This window comes from Rhinolophus sinicus, linkage group LG11 (genome assembly GCF_036562045.2).
Source record: "Rhinolophus sinicus isolate RSC01 linkage group LG11, ASM3656204v1, whole genome shotgun sequence".
NCBI classification, from domain to species: domain Eukaryota; kingdom Metazoa; phylum Chordata; class Mammalia; order Chiroptera; family Rhinolophidae; genus Rhinolophus; species Rhinolophus sinicus.
The window spans coordinates 17,418,266-17,437,706 of NC_133760.1; the positions used below are offsets into that span (position 1 = coordinate 17,418,266).

General features: G+C 55.5%; 1 protein-coding gene across 1 annotated transcript in view; it reads right to left on the minus strand.

Annotated features, from left to right (window-relative positions):
- Nucleotides 1–19,441, minus strand: part of ZNF469 (zinc finger protein 469) — a 51,079-nt gene that overhangs the window by 17,038 nt on the left and 14,600 nt on the right. Inside the window, exon 2 of the mRNA XM_074314463.1 lies at nt 788–849. The gene's annotated coding sequence lies outside the window, so the exon portion shown is untranslated. The remainder of the gene's footprint in view (nt 1–787; nt 850–19,441) is intronic.

Sequence of the window (19,441 nt, forward strand, 5' to 3'; positions counted from 1 at the left end):
GAGTTGTTTTAGGGGGTGGCAGGTGAGGCCAGAGTAGCCGTCAGACAGTGAGCCCTGCAGGTCCAGACTCTGAGCAGCCTCTGAAAGGGATGGGTGGCTGGGGCCCTGGGTCTGAACTCCCCACCCATGCTGGGTGCATGCCCCAGGTACCTCTCTAGACTTAGTCAGCCTGGGCTTCTCCATCTGTGACCTAAGAATAATGCTGGGACCTGTCTCAAAGGCTCATGGCAAGGGTGAAATCAGTGAATAACCTCTTCTCAAAGCATTTAGCAGAGAGTCTGGTGGGAACCAACATATCTTCCCCATTAATACTGTAAGCACCATCACCCCTCTGAGCCTGGATTTGCTCATTGGCACAAAGGAAAGGTAGTGAGCAGAGGATAAGAAAGGGGCTTCGGGGAAGGCTGGGTGGGGTCTGAAAACAGGAAAAAGATGCTAATTTGTTGGTTTGAAACAGCTGTGCCCCAGGCCTCTCAGGAAAGGAGGGGTCTGATCTGAGGAGGCCCGACTTGCTGGCCCCTGGAGAACGTCAGGTGACAAGCTGCCATCCTGAATGTCCTTCTCACTCTGGCTCTGGACTGCGGTTAGAAGCCACGTGTCAGCCTCTGACAGCTGGATTGGGGAGACAGTCTCTTAAGGGAGGCAGCTGGCAGCCCCAATTACCGCCAGAGTGGGGAGACGGAAGGAGACGGAGCCAGGGTGGGGCGGGTGGGGAGGCTGGGACGAGGGCATCTCCGGCTGGGTGGCAGCCTGCCAGCCTCCAGGCCAGCTGTCCTCTTCTACGTACCTGGGGAGTCGGGCCCTCAGCTGAGTCGCCGCACAGCTTCCTGAGGAATGAGGATTTCTTGGCTGCAAGGAAAACGGAAAGTGTGTCAGAATCCATGTGGTGCTTGGCTGGGGTCCGAGAGCCCCGGGAGGAGCCAGGCAGAGGGAGCAGCTCCCGGGTGAGGCCCCCACAATGCCATGCAGAGCCAGCAGGGCCCCTGGGTGCCAGGAAGCCACCGTGGGGCTGCGAGGAGATGGTGAGCTCAAGAGGCCATCAGACAACTCAGTCCGGCCGGGGGCCCTGCAGGGTTGGGGGTCAGCTAGCTGCCTTCGTCCCAGGTTTGATGATTATTTTACATTTCCTTTCATTAAGTTCTTATGTGTGCATAGACTCCACATTCGTGAGGCTCCCAAACTCAAGACAATATTCAAAGGTCTGCAGTGAGACGTCTCACCCTGAACCCTGGCCCTTCCACCCTCTTCCCCTGTCCTGCTGTGTAAGCACTCGGGAACTTCTTGTGTTTCCTTCTAGAATTTCTTGATGCAAATACCAGCAAATATGAATAAACATTCCCATTTTCCTCCTTTCTTCAACAAAAGACAGTCTGCTGCACTCACTGTTCCACACCTTTTTTACATTTAACAATGTATTTTGGAGATAATTCCACAGCATTCCATAGAGATTCCTGTCTGTCTGCCTGTGCATCTTTCCACCACACACAGCTACAGAATATTCTCGGTTGTCTATATTGAGCCTTACAAACAGTAGGGCCACGAATCCATGCCAGTGAGACCCTCAGGGTCAACTCTAAGAAGAGATAGTGGGGTTAAAAGGCAAATGCATTTGTGATTTGGAGAGAGATTGGCAAATTAATGCCTGGGATGGTTTTAAAATTTGGCCACAAATTCTTTGATCCTCCTCCTTTGAGAAGGTAGGGCCCAGTTCCTTCCCCTTGAACGTGGGCTAGCCCTGGTCACTTGCTGCTCACGCATGGAGTAGGGTGGAAGAAAGGTTGTTGGACTTTAGAAATTAGGTCATAACAGGCACTGTGGCTTCTGCCTTGCTCTCCGTCTGATCGCTCCCTCAGAGGCGCCATGTTGTAAGGACACGCATGCAGCCCTGTGGAGGGTCCACATTGGGAGGAACAGGCCTCCTGCCCATAGCTGTGTGAGGAGCCACCTTGGAAAAGGCTCTTCCAGCCCCAGTTGAGCCTTCAGATGAGGCAGCAGCCCCTGTTGACCTTCCCGCTGTAACCTCTGAGAGGCCCTGAGCCAGACCACCCAGCTGAGGTGCCCAAATTCCTGACACACAGAAACGGAGAGAATAATGGTATTGTTTTAAGCTGCTATTTGTCACATAGCAACAGATAACGAATCTATTAGTACAACCCGATGGGATTGCACCGACTTGCATTCATCCTGACAAAGTAGAGAACCCCAGGCTTTAATGTAAATCCTGGCATCACAGTGTGGCCTTTCCCGGCAGAGGTGGGCAGACTGAGGCCTGGAGAGAGGACGACCACAGGGGTCGCCGGTGACTCGGTGGAAGAACTTTCACTCTACCTTCCAATTCATTCATTTATTCACTCACAGAGCTGCAACTGGTGTCAGATGCTGCAATAGGCACTGGGCATACCGTCGTGAGTGACTAATTCCTGGCCTCTGCCACATGGAGCTCATATGAAAAGTTAACAGATAGATGAGGCAACCAAGGCTCAGAGAGGTAGTCTGACTTATCCAAGGTACACAGCACGTAGTGAAGCACACAGGGGGGTGAAGCAAGCCTGCTCAGGACCATACATGCCCCATGCTGGACAGAGTGGCTCTGTACCTTTGAACCTTGGTCCTGCCTCAGTGGCCCCTTCCCGTCCCTGAGGTGCCCTGCCCCCACATGCTCAGCCTGTGGGCAGAGCTCAGCCACCCCATCACCCTCTTTCCCCAGTCCCAGGACTCTGGGCCTAACATTCTGCCTGTAGCACCCCAGGGCTCTTGATGCCAGCTGCCCCTCCAGGGGCTCGAGGACCAGTCTTCGGTGCTCAGATCACGGGGCAGGCTCCGGGCAGCGTGTGCCCTAGGTCTCGGGTTCCCACCCCCGCCCAGACTCTTGGCAAAGCCCCTTGGTGTGCGTTGGTGTGGGTTTCAGCATCTGGGGCCCCTTTGAAGTCGGGAGATCCAATCCTCCAGATCCGGGGCTGCCCCAGGGAACCCCAGGAGTGCAGGCATCTCCTTTTCCTCAGAAACACTACCTGGCCCCTCTCCTAACAGGCCTGGCCCCAGTGCTCCAGGTAACTCAAGACTACGGTCAAGCTGGCTGGCTCTGGCCTGGGGTGTGGGCAGCAGCTCCTGGTGAGGGCGGTCCTGGACCCCTGCCCTCCCTGTGCTCACACCCCATGACCCCTGGCCCCTTGCCGCGTCCAGCCGCTGCTCCTGACCCTCTTCCCTCACCTGTTCTTTCAACCTGCCTTGTTTCAGCTATGGCTTCTCTGTCCTAGAGCTGGGCTTCCCTCTCCTTTCTGACCCACCTCCAGCCGGCCCCAGTCCTGGCCCTTCCTCCCGAGTTCCCCCTGCCTAGGACACCTCCTCCCTTCTTTCCAGTCTTCCTGATTTCTACTCACTTCCAGGGTCAGACCATGTGGGCCTGGGCTGGAATCCTGACTCTGGCACTACCTGGCTGTGGGACTGGGGCCAACCTAGTGTCTCAGAGCAGTTTCCTCGCCAGGAAAATGGGGATGATCAAAGTCCTGCCCTCAAAGGGTTGTCGAGGAAGATTAAAGGGGACAGCACCCCTGAATCATTCATGCACCCAGCTATAGGAAACCCTTTGCTGATGTTTGCTCTGAATGTGGTCGTGCTCTTCCAGGCTCCTTTCCAGTCTACCCCATTCGAGAAGCCCTCCCTGTTGTGTGTTGTGTCCACCTGAGAGATACTTGTTCGTGAGGCAGTGCTTCCACCTGTAATCACTGATCTCTAAGCACAGGGCCTCCATAAGGAAGTGACCCTCAGCCAGGCATGGCTGGCCTTGGGTGAGGGGCTCTCGAGCACAGGTCGGGGGTGGGGACTCCAGCCTGGGAAGCTGGGATGGATGACAAGGGGATGGGCCAGTTCGGGTTTTATTGGCAGATTATGGGAGGCCCCAGATGGTCTGGGATGCTGTGCACATGTGCGCAGCCCACATCCACACCCAATCCCAGGGCTCTGCTCCCTGTCCTAGGTACCAAATAAGAGGCAAGCTCTATGTGCCTTTGGGCAGAGCCAGCTGGGAGAGGCAGCAGGCCTCCAGCCTGCCCTGAGGACAGCTAGGCAAACTGAGACTTAGAGCAGACTTGGGTTTGTCCAAGGGCACACGGTGACTTGACCCAGCCGCCCAAACCAGGTTGCCCTCCTGCGCCTCTGGGAGGCCCCTGCCCTGCCTGGGTCCAGCCCAGGCCTCGTGATTATTGATCCCCGCTCTGCTTCCGGCTGTCCAGCCTCGCAAGTCACCTGAGCTGCCTCCCTGGGCACTGACTTTGCCACCCAGCCTCTCTGAGCCTGCACCAAGACTGGTGTGAGACATGGCCTGGCCCCTCCAGTCACCGGCCCACTCCCAATGGGCATGGTGGGTGAAGCCAGGTCCCCTGTCTGCCAACTCTGCTGGGCAGGGGTCTCTGTTTCCAGGTCATCCTTGACAAGCGTGCCATGCCCACCGCCCCATGAAAATACCATTGTGGAGCTGGCACCGCTCTCTTGGTGCTCCTGACCCGTCTGAGTCCCTTTCCCAGCCGGCCGGGCAGCCGGACGTGTCCCAAGTTGTGGGGGAGCTGAGCAGAGTGGAGTGGCCCAGAACAGCACCTCAGGTTCCCAGTTAGCTGTCTTTGCTCTAAGAGGCTGTGGTATGGCTCATGCTGACATTTATTTCACAAATATCCCCCTTTCCTTTTTCTTCAAACGCTGCCGCTTTGCTTAAAAACTATCTGTTACCCAAGCGCGCAGATAAAACGCTGCAGGTAAAATTATATCTGAGATATGGCCCGAGGGTACGTTTAAGAATACTGCGCAAATTATCAGCTGCATTTATCTTAATTACTTTGGGGGAAAGTGGAGGCTGGCGTTGGAAGGGGCCGGGAAGCGGGTGTTTGTCCCGCCTTATCGGGTGCATAGTTGAGATCCTTTAACAGGAGGGAGATAAGAGGAGCACGTGGGGAGAAAATGATGTCTTCGAAAATGACAGGGAGGCGCTGGTGGGTGGAGGGAGAATATGCTTACAGACAGGGTCCGTGCCCACCGAACCCACCAAGGGCTGCTACAGCACTAACCACCTTCCTCTGTCCTTTTGTGCCTCAGGGACTAGTATTTAGGGGGACGTGACACACTGCTGACAGTAGCTCTTCATTTCCTAGACTTTACGTGTCAACTCTCCAGAAGGTGACTGGTGCCTCCATCAGTGCCTGATGGCCAGCCCGAGCCCTGCCCAAACCCCTCCTAGAATAAGTCCTGCAACCCCACCAGGACACCACACACCTTCATTCTAGATACAAGTGCAGAGCAGGACCTTATGCTGAGTGTGGTGGGAGCCCTGGAACTTCAAGCAGGGACTGGCAGGGACTGTTTGACAGGATGGTGCTGGCTGGGGATGCAGAATGGTTTGGGGGCTGGATGGATGCAGGAGAAGATGGGAGCTGGCTACCCACATCCAGCTCCGCCCAAGAAGCCTTTCCCCGAGCCTCAGCTCCTGGACGGCAGCAGCCTCGTCGGGTACATCCCGATGGCCCTGGATCTGGAATGCACTGGCCGGCCCAGCTGACTACCTGACATGAAGAGGGCTGCCAGAAATCAAAGGCGGGAATCCCAGCCTAGTCCCCGATGCCTGCGCTGACTGGCTGTCTCTGAAACCCTGGACACCAGCTGTCCAGGGTGGGAGGGACCAGCTGTCTAGGGGTCCTCGGTGCCCTCACCTGCAAGATTGCAATAACCACATTGTCCCATACAGGCTGAGTAGGGAAGGGCCAAGGAGTGAGATGGGAGACTTGAAAGAAAGAGAAGTGTGGAGTCCTACGTGAAGTCAAGATGCCGGGGACCCAGGCAGGAGCCCTCAGGGCCGTCAGAGGGGCTGTGGGAACCCTGTGCCTTTGTCCCTGAGCTCCTGGTTCAGGCACCCGCATGTCTGAGAGGTCTACATGATGCTGCCTGGATGCTCCTGTCCCACTGCTGTCTGCCCTCCCCTCCCAGCACCCTCTGCCACCGTCCTTGTTGCTGCACGCCGGGGACGCTCCTGCCTCAGGTCCCTGCACCCACTGTTCCCTTCCCAGGATGGGCCTCCTTTCCCTCCTTCTCTGTCCAGGGCCGATGCCACCTCCTACAGACTCAGAGCCTTGTACTCTGCCCAGAGCAGATGGTCCGTCTGGGAGCCTGACCCTCTGTCTTCTGTAACGAGCCCCCACCCCCACCCTGAGGACCCTAGGAGGGGGGCAGGAAGCTCAGCACACCCCAGCCTCAGCTGGGCCTGGTCCCCCCTGGCTCTAGGTCACACTGGGAAAACTCCTGGAGGGTGAATAATGTTCCAGGCTTCATGTGATTCTGATTTTGTCGGAAAGATTGTCACTATCTCTTCCCCCAAATAACCCATCAACACTCAACGGCTCACAAAAGTCAAACTTACTTCCCATTACTTTAACCATTCAACATGAAGTCCCAAGGGCTTTGTCACGATCTTGGAGGGGGGGGGGGTGTCTGTAGTGGCTCGTTCAGTGCTCCTCTAGCTCCACTGCCCTCAGGTAAGTGAGAGGTTTCTAGACATTTGCTGCCTAGGCCGTGCTGTGGACCAGCCCCTGGAGGCAGAGTCTGGGGCCCAGAGTGTGCCTTGGGAATCGTTCGTGCTGCCACCCTGCCACCCTGTGACCCCAATGTATGACCTTGTGAGAGGCACTGTTCCGCACAGAGATTGGATCCAGGTAAGAGGAGGGAGAGGCAGGGGCTGCAACGTGGGGCTGGGGACCCACATATGGGGTCTCGCTGTGTGCTCTGTGGGCCTTCCTGGGGCCGGGAGGCTGGGCCAGGTGTGGTTCTGACTACCCCAGGCCTTGGGATAAGTCGCCTTAGGCCAGTCTTCTCACATCCCAGCTACCCTGGGGTAGGGGGCGGCATCAGACCCATTTTACAGACAAGGAAGCTGAGGCTGTGGGCAGTACTGTGTTTCCCCGAAAATAAGAGCTAGCTGAACAATCAGCTCTAATGAGTCTTTTGGAGCAAAAATTAATATAAGACCTGGTCTTATATTATATTATGTTAGATAAGACCTGGTCTTATATTATAGTAAAATAAGACGGGGTCTTATACTAATTTTTGCTCCAAAAGACGCATTAAAGCTGATTGTCCGGCTAGGTCTTATTTTCAGGGAAACACGGTAGATGAAATGGGTGGTAGCTGTAGGGCTGCCTGCTCTGGCTTTTGGAAATCAAGCTTGTCTTGGCCCAAGCAAACCCTCCGCATGAGAAATAGGGACCTGAGTAGAGGTCACTTGGGGCCTCCTTCCTGTGCTTGGCGGGGATGTGGGGTTTAATGAGCTGTGTCCTGAGTGACAAGATTAATGAGCTTTCTCGGAGGCCGGTGGCTGCTTTAATTACTCTCCTGTCAGGTTTGGAATCCTATCAGCCTCATTTTTCAATTAAAAGTGATTATAATTTCACTTCCTAAGGATGAAAGAATTAGTAACGTGCCGGTTTGCAGGGAAGCTGGGTGGGGGAGGGGTCCTCGACTCTCAGGGTTCTGTTGAGTTGAGGGAACGATCCACTGTATGAGGGGCCTGCAGGAGACAGCCAGTGGGCAGAAATGGGCACTTATTGAGTGCTGTGTGCCAGGTGAGGCATTCCCAGGCAATTAGTCCAATGAGGCACCTGCTGCATGCTGGGTTCAGGGGTCACACTCCCTGGACACAGGCACTCAGCCCCAGCATACAGATCAGGAAACTAAGGCTTGGAGTATAGGGGACCAGCTCAAGGTCATATGGCTCTTGTGTGGTGGGCTGGGGCTGGTGCCTAGCTCTCGCCACTTCCAAACTCTGTCTACTCTTCTGTTACCTCTTGTCATCTCCTGGGACAATCTGGGTCCGAGTCCTGCAGAAGAATCCTGAGTGGCTGGAATCCCCACTTTGGGAGAGTCCTGGGGTGAGGGGAGGCCCTGGGGACTGCCTTGGGCTCCACACATGCTCGGGCCCTGGCTGGACTCCTGGGGGTGGGGCACTGGGATGCAGCAGGCCACTTTCCTGCTCTCGTCTTCTGGGCTGGGGCTGGGGTTGGGGTCTTGCTAAGGTTTGAGGAGGGGGTGGGTGTTCCCTGGCAGTGGGGTGGGCCTTCACCCAGGCCCTGGTCTGCAGGCTGGAGTGGGTGATCCCGCTCCTATCTGAGCCCCTGTCCTGAGGGTCGCAGATGTCCTGGGTGCTCCCTCAGCTGGCACTGCCTCATTAATCCTCTTGGGTCCATGAGGTTGGTCTGTTGTCCTCTCCATCGCTCAGATGAGAAACCAAGGCTCCGAGAGGGCAAGTGACCCTTCCAAGGCCACACAGCCAGAAGCAGCACCCAGGATAGGAACCTCCTCGCCAGCAGCTTGAGGCAGGCACCTTCCCGCTAGTGTTTCCTGCAAGGCTGCCTGGGGTACTCGGTCGGCTGGCCCTGCCGTCCTCTTGCGCTGTTATCTTGACCAGTTTCTGGGCAGCTGGGATGTGAGGGGCTGGCTCTCCTTGGGCCCCACCGAATCTGGTTAACAGATCTCAGAGAAGCATTCCTGGGAGCATCCTTTCCCGTGGGCAGGTGACCTGGCTCAGGAGGGGCTGAGTGGGTGGTGGGTGGGTAAACCTTTGGCTGCAGCGGCCTGGCTCTGAGAATCCCAGATTCAAGGTCAGGGAGGCGGCCCTCCCATGAGACGTGCTCCCCAGTTGTCTGAGGGCAGGAGGCCACAGCATGGAGAGCAGAGGTGGCCTAGCTCCGGCCCACTACCCTCTCCCTGCAGCCTCATGGGCCTTGCTCCTGCTCTCTCACTCGAGCCCTGGTTCTGATCCTCAAAGGCACTCAGCTCTGACCCCACACAGGCCTTTGCCCTTCTGCTGCCCTTTACCCATAAGCTGCCACCTTTCTAGTCCTGGCTCGTGAGGCCATACAACCTCCCAGCTCTTCTGTGCGGAAGAAATGAATGCTGTCTCCTGCCAAGCCATCTGCTGGGCCAGGCCTTATCCACCTTTGCCTACATTTGTTCCTAGCTCCTATGCACACACAGTAGGTGCTTCTGTGTGGGGGTGACACTCCCATTGGGTAGTGGGAGATGCGGGGGAACTAGACTTGAGAGGCCCCATGGGCTGGGGGGAGGAGGCTGGCTGGGGCAGCCCAGGCACAGGCAGGGGTTTCTGGCCCCCAGGACAAGACCCTTCCATCTACCAGGGGCTCTCAGAATCCAGGTCCGAAGGGGTGGGGGTTTGACAAACTGCAGAGAGCCAGCCTGAGGGGTCTGCAGCTCTGCCTGTTCCTGAGGGAGCCCCGATCCCTGACCCTGAGGGGTCCTGGGACACCTTCCCCCACAGCCTCCAGGAGGGTTGCACCAACCCCAGGCCACCATCACCCCTTTTACAGATGGGAACACCAAGGCCAAGGCAGCCCAGACCAAGCCCATGCCTGCATACAGCTGTCCCTGCCCTGTAGGACACCCTCCTCGACCTGGCTGCCGGGCCTGGGCAGTAGGCTCCCCTCCCTGGGCCCCCTGCCATCACAGCATGCACCAGCTCTGTGCAGGAGGGGAAAATGAGGCCTGTTGGGGCAGACACACAGCCAGCATATCATGGAGTGGGGTCTCAGGCAGACAGGATGGGCACTGACGGGTGCCTCTTCTCCTGGGACAGAGCGGGGCCCCCACCCTCCCCCTTTCATAAAAAGTCAGAAAACATGCCTGTGCTGGAAAACAAAAGGGCTGCCAGGATTCACAGCCGGTGACAGCCCTTCCTGAAAGCCGCCCCTGTCTGGGCCTTCAATTTACTCGTTTAGCTCTGCCTGCGGCCTGGTGCAACATATGAGGAAGCTGGCCTTCCCCGGGGCTCCCCTGGCAAAGCCACAGATGAATTTTTGGGGTTGGGGGTGGAGGAAGGGAAGGAAGAGGTTTGGGGGAGGACTGGGTGGGTCTGTGCTGCTTAGGGACAGGACTCTGTCCCTGTCTTGCCCTCCATCTTCATGTCACCTGTCCTTCCAGGACTTCACACTCCTGTCCTTGCTGATTCAGCCCCCGGCCCGCCCCCCCTCAGGCACACCATATTTGACTGTTTATCCCCAGGACTGAGCTTCCGATTAGTTTTATGTGCCTCCATGTCCCCAGTGCCAGGGACTGAGCCTGGCTGAGGCTGGGATCAGCGCGTGCTGCTTCAAGGAGCAGAGAGAGGGGGGCCACACTGTTGGCACCCGCCCGGCATCCCGTCTGCCCCTCGGACTCAGGTTCACAGCTGCATGAGCGGCGCTGTGGCTCCTGCCCGCCTGCCTGATGGGGAGCTGCTCTGACGGCTGCCGACTGTGGCCGCCAGGAAATCCAGCACAACGGCAGGCTCTCTGATTTTTTAGGAAAAGCCAGAAATCCAGGTTTTAAAGGGAAACCTCCCATTTTTAAACGTTGGCAACAAATTCACAGACAATAAAATAACTACTGTGTGGGCTAAAGCCTTTGGGGCCAGAATTGAGCCTATGGTTAGTCTTGTGTGACCTTTCTGTAGGTGGCACACATTCCAAATGTCCCACCAAGGCCCTTCGGTTACTCACTCATTCATTCACTCATGCATTCAGTGAATTTCAACCAAGCACCTCCGGTGTGCCGGGCTCCCTGCCAGGTTCTGGGACATGACCATGATGGGACAGACATAGACCCCACTGCACAGGGATGACATCCCAGTGGGCCCAGTTTAGGGCAATTAGGGTTCCTGACCCTGTGCCCTGGAAAGTTCTCAGGATTTCCAGAACCCCTATTGGAGTGGGAAAATCCCTCACTGGCAAAGGACCTTATGGGCTCCCTACGCAGCAGGGCTCAGAGAAAAGTTAGGCCTTGTTCCCCAGGTCACACAGTGGGCTGCAGAGGGGCTGCCAAGAGGGCAAGCTTGGGGAAGGCCATGTCCAAAGCGGGGGCCTCGTGAGAGCTGTGCAGAGAGGAGGGCGAGCTGAGCAGTGTGGACGTGACGCAGGGTGCCTGGTCAGCTCCTGTGAGGGCAAGGTGTGCCTGAGCCCCCACCCAGGTGTCTCTCTGGCCTGAGGCTGGATTAGGTGCCAGCAGGAGACAGGAGCAAGGCTACACGGGAGGTAGGAGGCCAAAGGTGTGCCTGGCATGGGGGGGGGTGGCTCCCCATGCCTTCTCAAAGTTTTGGGGCTCTCCTCCCAGGTGGCTGAGGCTGGCAGCTGCCCTGTCACCCAACTCCCCACGATGAGGACACGGACCTTGCCCCTTTCCTGACCCACTGCCACGGGCACCACCTGGTAAGGGTTGAGTCTCTCCCCTGGGAGGGCTGGCTGGTAGCGGGGCCTTGGTAAGTCCCTCGGACACTAGAAGGCGGAGGGGACCTGAGATCCTGAATGATACTATGGCCCTATCCAGCTATGTGACAACAAAGGGACCTATAGGCAGGAGGCTCATCCACACTCTATAGATAAGGGAACCGAGCACCAAGAGGCTGACACACTTGCCCGTGAACACACAGCCAATAGGCCACAGGCCCCAAAGTCCGGGCTGGCCTCTGCCCTACTGCACTGCACCTCTGCTGTCCTTCTCTTCCTGGGCCAGGCCACCAACATCTCTCCTGCTCAGACGATTGCGGTGCGCCATCTCGGCTTTCGTGAGGGCTCCCTGAACCTTGTTTTTCCCACAGCAGCAGAGCGATCATTCCAAACACAAATGAGGCTGTATCTCCCTTGCAAAATCCTCTGAGATACTGGAATTAAGTCCCACTCTGGCCTACAAGTCCCCGCACCACCGAAGCTCTGCTTCTTGGGCCTTCTGGAAAGCACTAAGCTCATGCATGCCTCAGGGCCTTTGCACTCGCTAGTTCCTGTGCCTGGAACATTCCTCTTAGACGTTCCCATGTTGGGCCGCAGTTGGTCTGGATGCCTCAACTCAAACATTGCCTCCTTGGTGTCTCAATGAAAGTGATTCCTTTCAAGTATCTGTTTCATATTTTCTGGTTCCTTCTCCCGCTGAATTTGTCTTTGCCGAGACAGTGTAGGGGATGGGAGATAGGGTGTTGTGCATTGAATTGTGTCCCCCCAAAAGATATGTCCAAGTCCTAAGCGCCAGAACCTGTCCATGGATGTGACCTTATTTGGAAATAGGGTCTTTGCAGATGTCATCAAGATGAGGTCATCCTAGGTTAGGGTGGCCTTAATCCAATGAGTGTCCTTTATAAGAAACAGAAATAGGGAGAGGCCATGTGACAACAGAGGCAGAGACTGGAGACATGCAGCCACAAGCCCAGGGATGCTTGGAGTTCCCGGGAGCCAGAAGAGGCAGGTAGGCCCTTAGAGCCTCTGGAGGGACTGTGGCCTTGACCGATTGTCCACTTCTCCATGAATGGTCCACTCTTCTCCAACATGCTCTGGCCAAAATGCTTGGAGTCACTCCTGCCCCTCTCTTCTCTGCACCAATGTCCAAGCCAATCCATCAGCAACCCCGTTGGCTCTGCCTTCGACCCAATCCAGAATCCGACTTCTGCACCTACACGCCATAGACTACTGTGGTCACCTCCTTCCTGCACTCCTGCCACTACTCTGTTTGCCAGCATCTTGGAGGGAAGCACAGAGCTGTGTCTTGCCATTTCATGACTGGCTGCATGGTGTCCCCTGAGGCCCGGGCATTGTGCCTGCTTTACGGGGAACTGAGTCACGGCAAGGTCAGGGATTTCCTTTTCCAACATGATGACCTGAGCCCAGGGTACCCTGGGGGAACCTCCATGGGCAGGAGCCCCCAAATCCAGCCACACTCTGGGGGTCTCTGGCCACATGACCCATGCTGTGGTCCTCGAAGGCCCAGGGGTCCCTTGTGTCCCTGCACAGGGGCCTGCTGCAGAGGCGCTGGCTGGGAGCAGGGGCTGCCCAGCGCCTATGGGGGTACAGCCTCAATAACGCCGATATTCATCCCAGACAAGCCCTGGCTCTGTTGGCTTCAGAGGGTGGCGTTGGCTGAGACCCTGAAAAAAGCCCCTCCTCCCTGGCCCTCTGGTTGTTTTTCTTTCATCAATTGAAGAAAAAATAGGAAAAAAGCGGAATGTTTTGCTAAGGACTGAAAAAAGCATTGTGACCATGTTTATCTTTGATGGCATAGGGGGTACCGGGCACAGGGAGTCCCCTCTCTCTGGCCTTTGAGGTAGAAGTGAAGAGAGTGGGGCAAGCTTTGAGCCAGTGAGGGTCTTCAGGGATGGGGACGGGAGTGGGGGTGCAAAGCCCATGTGAGCCAACCCCTGGGAACCAGAAGTGGGCTTGAAAAAGACAGAGGAGAAGTGAGACAGAGAGAAGGTTCTAGCAGGGCAAGCAGTGAGACAACCATTTAGTGCTGTGCATACAGCTGGTACTCAATAAGTGTTTGCTGGGTAGATTTATGGGTGGCTGGCAAAACCATTCTGAGCCCTGTGGAGTCTGCTTACTCTAACTTCTTAGGAAGGCTGTCCCCTCACATTGGCTTTATGGTGACAGCCCAGCTCTCATTTCTCAATCTTGAATTCCCATCCTCCCAACTTTAAAACATGTACTCCTTCTGCTCAAAAAACAAAACAGAAGAAAACAAAAAACCCTAAATGTGGCTTAGGGAAAATGATGTCTATATCAGAAGGTGGTTAAGAAGAAACAGAAAGCCAAAAACCTCACAAGAGGTCCAAATTGAGCTCTGAGCTTCCTGGCCACCAAAGCAAAAAAGGAACAACGCACAGTGGACCGGTCTCTCCCATTATCTGACCAAAGTGGAGCACCTGTGGGTCAGATAGTTTTTCTGGAACTCTTTTAACCAATCACTACCTCACAGCATTGTGATGAGATTAAAAGAGATGCCCAGTGTTGCACTTCTGGTGGATGGTAAACCTTCAATGGCTGTGAATTCCTTCCCTTTATGCTACAGGTGAGGAAATGGAGGCTCAGAAAGGCACATGGCTTGTGAGGTTGTCAAACAGTGAGTGAGTGCAGGAAACCAGATGCCGAGAGGAGGCCAGGGCTCCCCCTACATTTTCCCCATCTTAGGGAGGGAAGCCCCAGCCTGCAGTGCTGCCTAGGTCTGAACTCATCCCCAGTCGAGGTCTCTGAGCTGCCAGGAGCCTGGGAGGGGTGAAATGGCCCCAAGTCACTCAGCCTAGGTCTTCTCCAAATCAAGTGGGGCAGCCTTGGGGGCCATGGGCATGGGGACCTGCCCCATGAGGTCCTGCTATCCCAGACTACTGGTGGCTCCTCATCCCATTAGGAGGACCCACTAGAGATCCAGATTATGGGGGGCCCTTGAGTGGGAGGAATGTCAGGTAGGGAAGAATGGTTGTACATACTTTTCCACAACAGGTGACCCTCCAGGAGTAACCTCAGGGGTGACCCTAACCTGTGGGGTGAGCCCAACCTGCAGTAATCCTGACCCAAGGTTAACCTTGACCTGAGAGTGACCCTGACCTGGGGGACCATGACCTCAGGTGACCCTACTCCAGAGCCGAGTCTGCGGGAAGCCACAACCTGCACCTCCTCAAGACGTGGCTTTTGCATGGACCAGGTCCAAGTAGGGACAGAGACACGCCAGGGCCAAGGTAGCTCTGGGCCAGCTGCTTCCACTGGGGAGACCCAGCCCACCCAAGTGCTTTCGAGCTCCAAGCTGCTCCACCTGCTCAGTGAAGGCCACCCACATTCGGGCTCCCTGGCTCAGTTGTGGCCCTGCTGGGGTAGCAGAGGCTGGAGAGCAAAGGTACACCATTGGCCCCTCCCCTGGGGCACCAGGGAGGGGCCGGCTAATAGATGTCACCCTCCAACATGGCAGACACATCCTGTTGGTCTTGTTTCCCCCTAAAATAATGAGTTTATGCTAATTTTTAAGTAAGAAATAGATTATGGGTAATGAAAGACAAGCAACTTGGCAACCCGAAATACCATGGCTAGGATTTGTTTGGTCACCACGGGACAGCACCCAGGCCACTGTGGAGCTGTTACAGAGAGTAAGGGGGAGCCCACACTGTATTCCCGTAATGGAGCAGGCGAGCTGCTCACAGCACACTCGGTGGGATGGGCTCTGCAAAAAGCAAACATCCATCTACGCGCACCTGGACAGGAGCTTTGTGAAGGGGGACTGCACGGGCAGGGCCTGGCCTTCTCATTTTTAAACATCTCTGTCTGAGTTTCTGACACGGAGCAGAAATTGCTTTTATAAGGCAGAGTCCAAGCACGGGCTCTTCTGCAGAACTCTTTCCCCTGCTGAGCACAGGTGCTGGGACTGCGGCCTGCAGGGAGCTCACTCTGGGGGAGGGCAGGCAGGAAAGGCATGCTGGGAGGCTCTGCAGGGCACCTTCGGGGAGGCCTGTAAACTGAGGCCAGGGAGGGGAAGGACTGCTCTGGGGGCCAGAGCCAGCGACCCCGCTAAGCCCCCAGGTGAGCGGCCCTCACCCCTATTGCCCCTGCATCACACCCACACTTTTGCCCTCCTGCCCTGTTCCTGGACTGAGCTCTGGGCCCCACTGAGGGGCAGTTTCCCAGCCGGTCCCACCTCGTGGGCTCTGGTTACTCCTGAGTCCTTAGGAAAGTTTTCCTGGCTTCCACTACCTTCCAGCTTTTCACATCTCAGCTGGTCTTAATTCATTTCCTTCAAAGTCCCCCAAAGCAGTTCAGCCACATTAGTGCTTGCCTGCTGCCAGACACTCTGACATGTGTGTGTGTTTTGGGGGCGGCAGGTAGGCGATTGCAAAAACCATCTTGAGTTACTAAACTGCAGGAGCTTTTCTGCTGCTGGGGTCAAGAGCTGCAGGGCTGGAGAGCATGTCTGGCCTGGGCCACAGGGAAGGCTGAGCAGGACAGTAACCATGAGGGACATTGTGGCCACACTGGGGCAGCTGGGAAGGGCTGGCCTTGACTGCCTGGAGACTCCAAACCTTGTCTGCATTTCCTGGGGGCATCTGAGCAACCATGGGGCCTGTACGGCCCCCATACCCTCTGCTCTGCTCTGCTCCGACTATGTTTAGCAAAGCCTTATTCGTGCCACTTTGCTGGGGACCGGTGCTCACACTCTCTCAGCCTCTCCCAGCCTCTCCCAGCCCCAGCCCCACCTAGGCACTGAGGTACAGTTGGAAATGCCCAAAGGGACCAGGTGAGAACACAGTGAGGCAGAAGAGCTTGGGGTGATCAATAGGGAGTGCTGGGGACTGATCCCAACAGCAGATTCACGCCACATCCAAGGGGGCAGCAGCTGCTCAGCCCCACCCAACTGTTTGCTCATGGCGTCATAGCCCATTGTGGACGCTTCTCTCAGGTTTCCAACAGAAGCATGGATATTCTTGTGGACTTCTATGATTTAAAAAACAGCTGTGGACAACCAAACACAGTGCTGGGTGGATCTGACCCAGGGGCTGCCAGTTTGCAATCCCCACCCTGTATGTTGTTGTCCCCCAGAATTCAGATTTTCTTGCTTTGCCCCATTTCTACCCCTGGACCATCCTTGCAGCTACAAATGTTTCCTCTGTGTGAAAATCTGTTTCTTGCCTGCCCAGCACCCATCCTCCTATTCCTGGCAATAGCACCTTGAGTTTCCTCTGGGGAACCACCCTCCCCCGCCCTCTGTCCATGTGGTTGTGGTGGGGCTGGCTTTCTCCTGTGTTGTTAGACTAGATTCTGATGCCACTGTGTGAGTACCTGGATCCAGCTATGCCTGAAGCATGCCCTGCATGGCACAGTTACGGAAGTCAACAATTTCATATTTGCTTACCCTATTTTGAGTTGAGTTCCGATCTCCTATGACTGAAAAGTGTCCTGATCAAATACAACCTCACATGGGGTTCACAAGTGAGCCCCTCTGGGCACTGGCTTCATCCTGGGTCAGCCTCTGACTGTCCTGAGGGGCCAGACACATCCTCTAACCTGCTCGTTACTTTTCTCCTCACATAGCCGCTGGAACTTGCCTCTCATAGTGGTCGGTGTGTCCTTTCTGCAGCCCCCCTCTCCCTACCTTTCCGGCTCAGAAGAGTGCATTGCTTCATGAACTAGCATGTGCTGTGTGCCTGTCCTGGGCCTTGAAGCAACGAATCTGCACCAGAGATTTCCAAATGATTCTAAGACCTCCCAGTCTTCCTGTGAGAACTTGCATGGACACCCACACTCCTGGAGACCTACAGCTTCCTGGGGCTCGGCCCTTCCTCACCCCGCCAAGAGGGCTTAGCAGAATGTGACTACAAAGGGATATGGTGGCAGGATGAAATTCTAGTTCTGATTAAAAAGGCAAACAACCCATTCATACCGGTAACATTAATACACTACTCGAAACACTTCACACTGCTGTTTGCCAGTTTGTCATGCTTCTGAAGGGCCGACTGCTTTTCTTGAAGTTTTTACAGGAGAAATGGCGTGGCGTCTGGGATTTGCTTTAAAAAAAAAGCAGCAAGAGTAAGTGTGCGGGCAGGGACAGAGGGAAGCGGGTTACCAGGTGTTAGTAGCCCTTGCAGCTGAGTGACTGGACATGAGTTGGGTGCCTTTCTTGCTCCTTCTGTGTAAGTTTTTAAAAGTCCACCATAAAAATGTAAGAACAGTTATTCTATAAAACAACCACCACCGCAAAAATTCCAACTGTGTTGCTAAGGACCCCAGAACTGCAAGGAGTTTTGGACCGCGGGATGGCACACAGACTCCACCTGTACTGTCAGTTCCAGGGAAAGAGTTCAGAAGGGAGGGTCCCTTAGTGTGGCCCCAAGAGGTGTGCGCAGTGAGGGGGCCTCTTTTTGGCCTTTAGGCAGATCAAAGAATGTATTGTCCAAACTGGACATTTCTGAGAGTAAACAGGGAGTGAATTATTTTGTTATAAATTGATAAAAACTGCAAAATAGAAAAGGACACTGACCAAGGAGATAAATAAGTATGTAGCGATTGACACCATAAGAAAATGGGATGACACTGCAGGGGCTTGCCCCTTGCTCTGGCAAACAACCCATTCCAACCCCACACCTGACTCCAGCCCCACCATCCCTGGGACTCTGCCTAAGATGGCAGCTCATTCCATTCATCTCCCCTCCTGACTCCTAAGGGTCTGGACCTTGTAAAAGTTGAAAGTGTCCTATCTATACATATTTCCCACATATCTGAACTCTGGTATGTGCAGCTGGGTGTTGCATGTATGGTTTTATCTTCCTAGGGAGAGCTGGCTTTTTTATGGGGTCTTTCTGTTCCTCGAGGGTGGGCCAGATGAGAGAATCAGCAGACCCAGGAGAGCTTAACTGGCTGTGTGCCCCAGGCTCTCCCCCGGCCACCCTGCCCAACTTGTTTCCCAACAGGAAAACACTGAGCGGGGTAGACAAGAGGGAGGTAAGCCCATGGGCAAAGAGCCCCCAGGGACAGGAGAATGATGCCTGGATGAAGCGGGAGGGGCCTGTTCCCTTTCTGTACCCCCAGTTTCTGGCAGAACCAGCCAGCATCCAGTGTAGGCTCAAAGAAAACAGGTACTTGTGGAGGTCTGGGGGTGTAGGTGTGGACCCAGGCTGACTGTGGAGGAATCAAAGCTATGACTGGGGCCCAGGGCAAGTCCTTATTCACAGAGGGGAAACTGGGGGCTCCACTGGGATGCAAAATGTCCATCTGGGACGTGCCATGTCCACACAGCATTCTCTCCCCACTCCAGCATCCCCAGACTGTTTTCTCCTGGCCTCTCCCTGCAATCGTGTTCCTGTGAGTTTATCATCCTGCTGCAGTGCAGTGTCTGCTCATGTACTGGGAATCCTTGATCCACCTGTTCACCTGGGTTAACTGCCTGCTGTGTTGGATGGGAAGCTCCTGGAGGACAGGGCCTAGTTTGACAGGTTCACCCTTGTGTCTGCTGCTTGGCACAATGCCTGGCAAACGTAGTCATCCATCCATCCATCCATCCACCCATCCGTCTACCCACCCACTCATGCATCCATCATCCATCCATCCATCCATCCATCCATCCATCCATCCATCCCCCATCTAGCCATCCACTTGTCTCTAGGACTAGAATTTTGGTCCTGGGGCCCTGAATGCAATACTCTAGCTCCTGGCTCACTGCAGGGCCGAGGGCAATACAATGTCTTGGAGTAAGTAACTGCCCCATGATGGGACCCCACCACCCACACTGAGAGTAGATCTGACATGACTGGACCTAAATGGTATGGGTACCACAGCTCTGCCACTGACAGCTCTGTCCCATGGCTGAGAGAGGGGACAACCCCCCTGGGCTCATTTCTGGTCAGCTCTGGGGTCCTGTGGGAGGAGGGACCTTACACAGCCAATCTGGGGTCTGGGTCCCCATTTCTGCTTGAGCTTATGGAGGATTCCAGGGCCTTGTGGGCCAAAGAGCTGGCAAGGGGCTGGAGTGGGGGACCCTGCTGTGGCCTGGGCCACGGCTGTCCTCCCCGCCCACACCGCCGTCCTGGTAGATGTGCCTCCACCCCCAGAGGGAGACAGTGGCCTGTTGTCTTGGACCCCATCCCTGAGGCAGCTCAGCCCTGGCCTCAGTCACTGCTGTG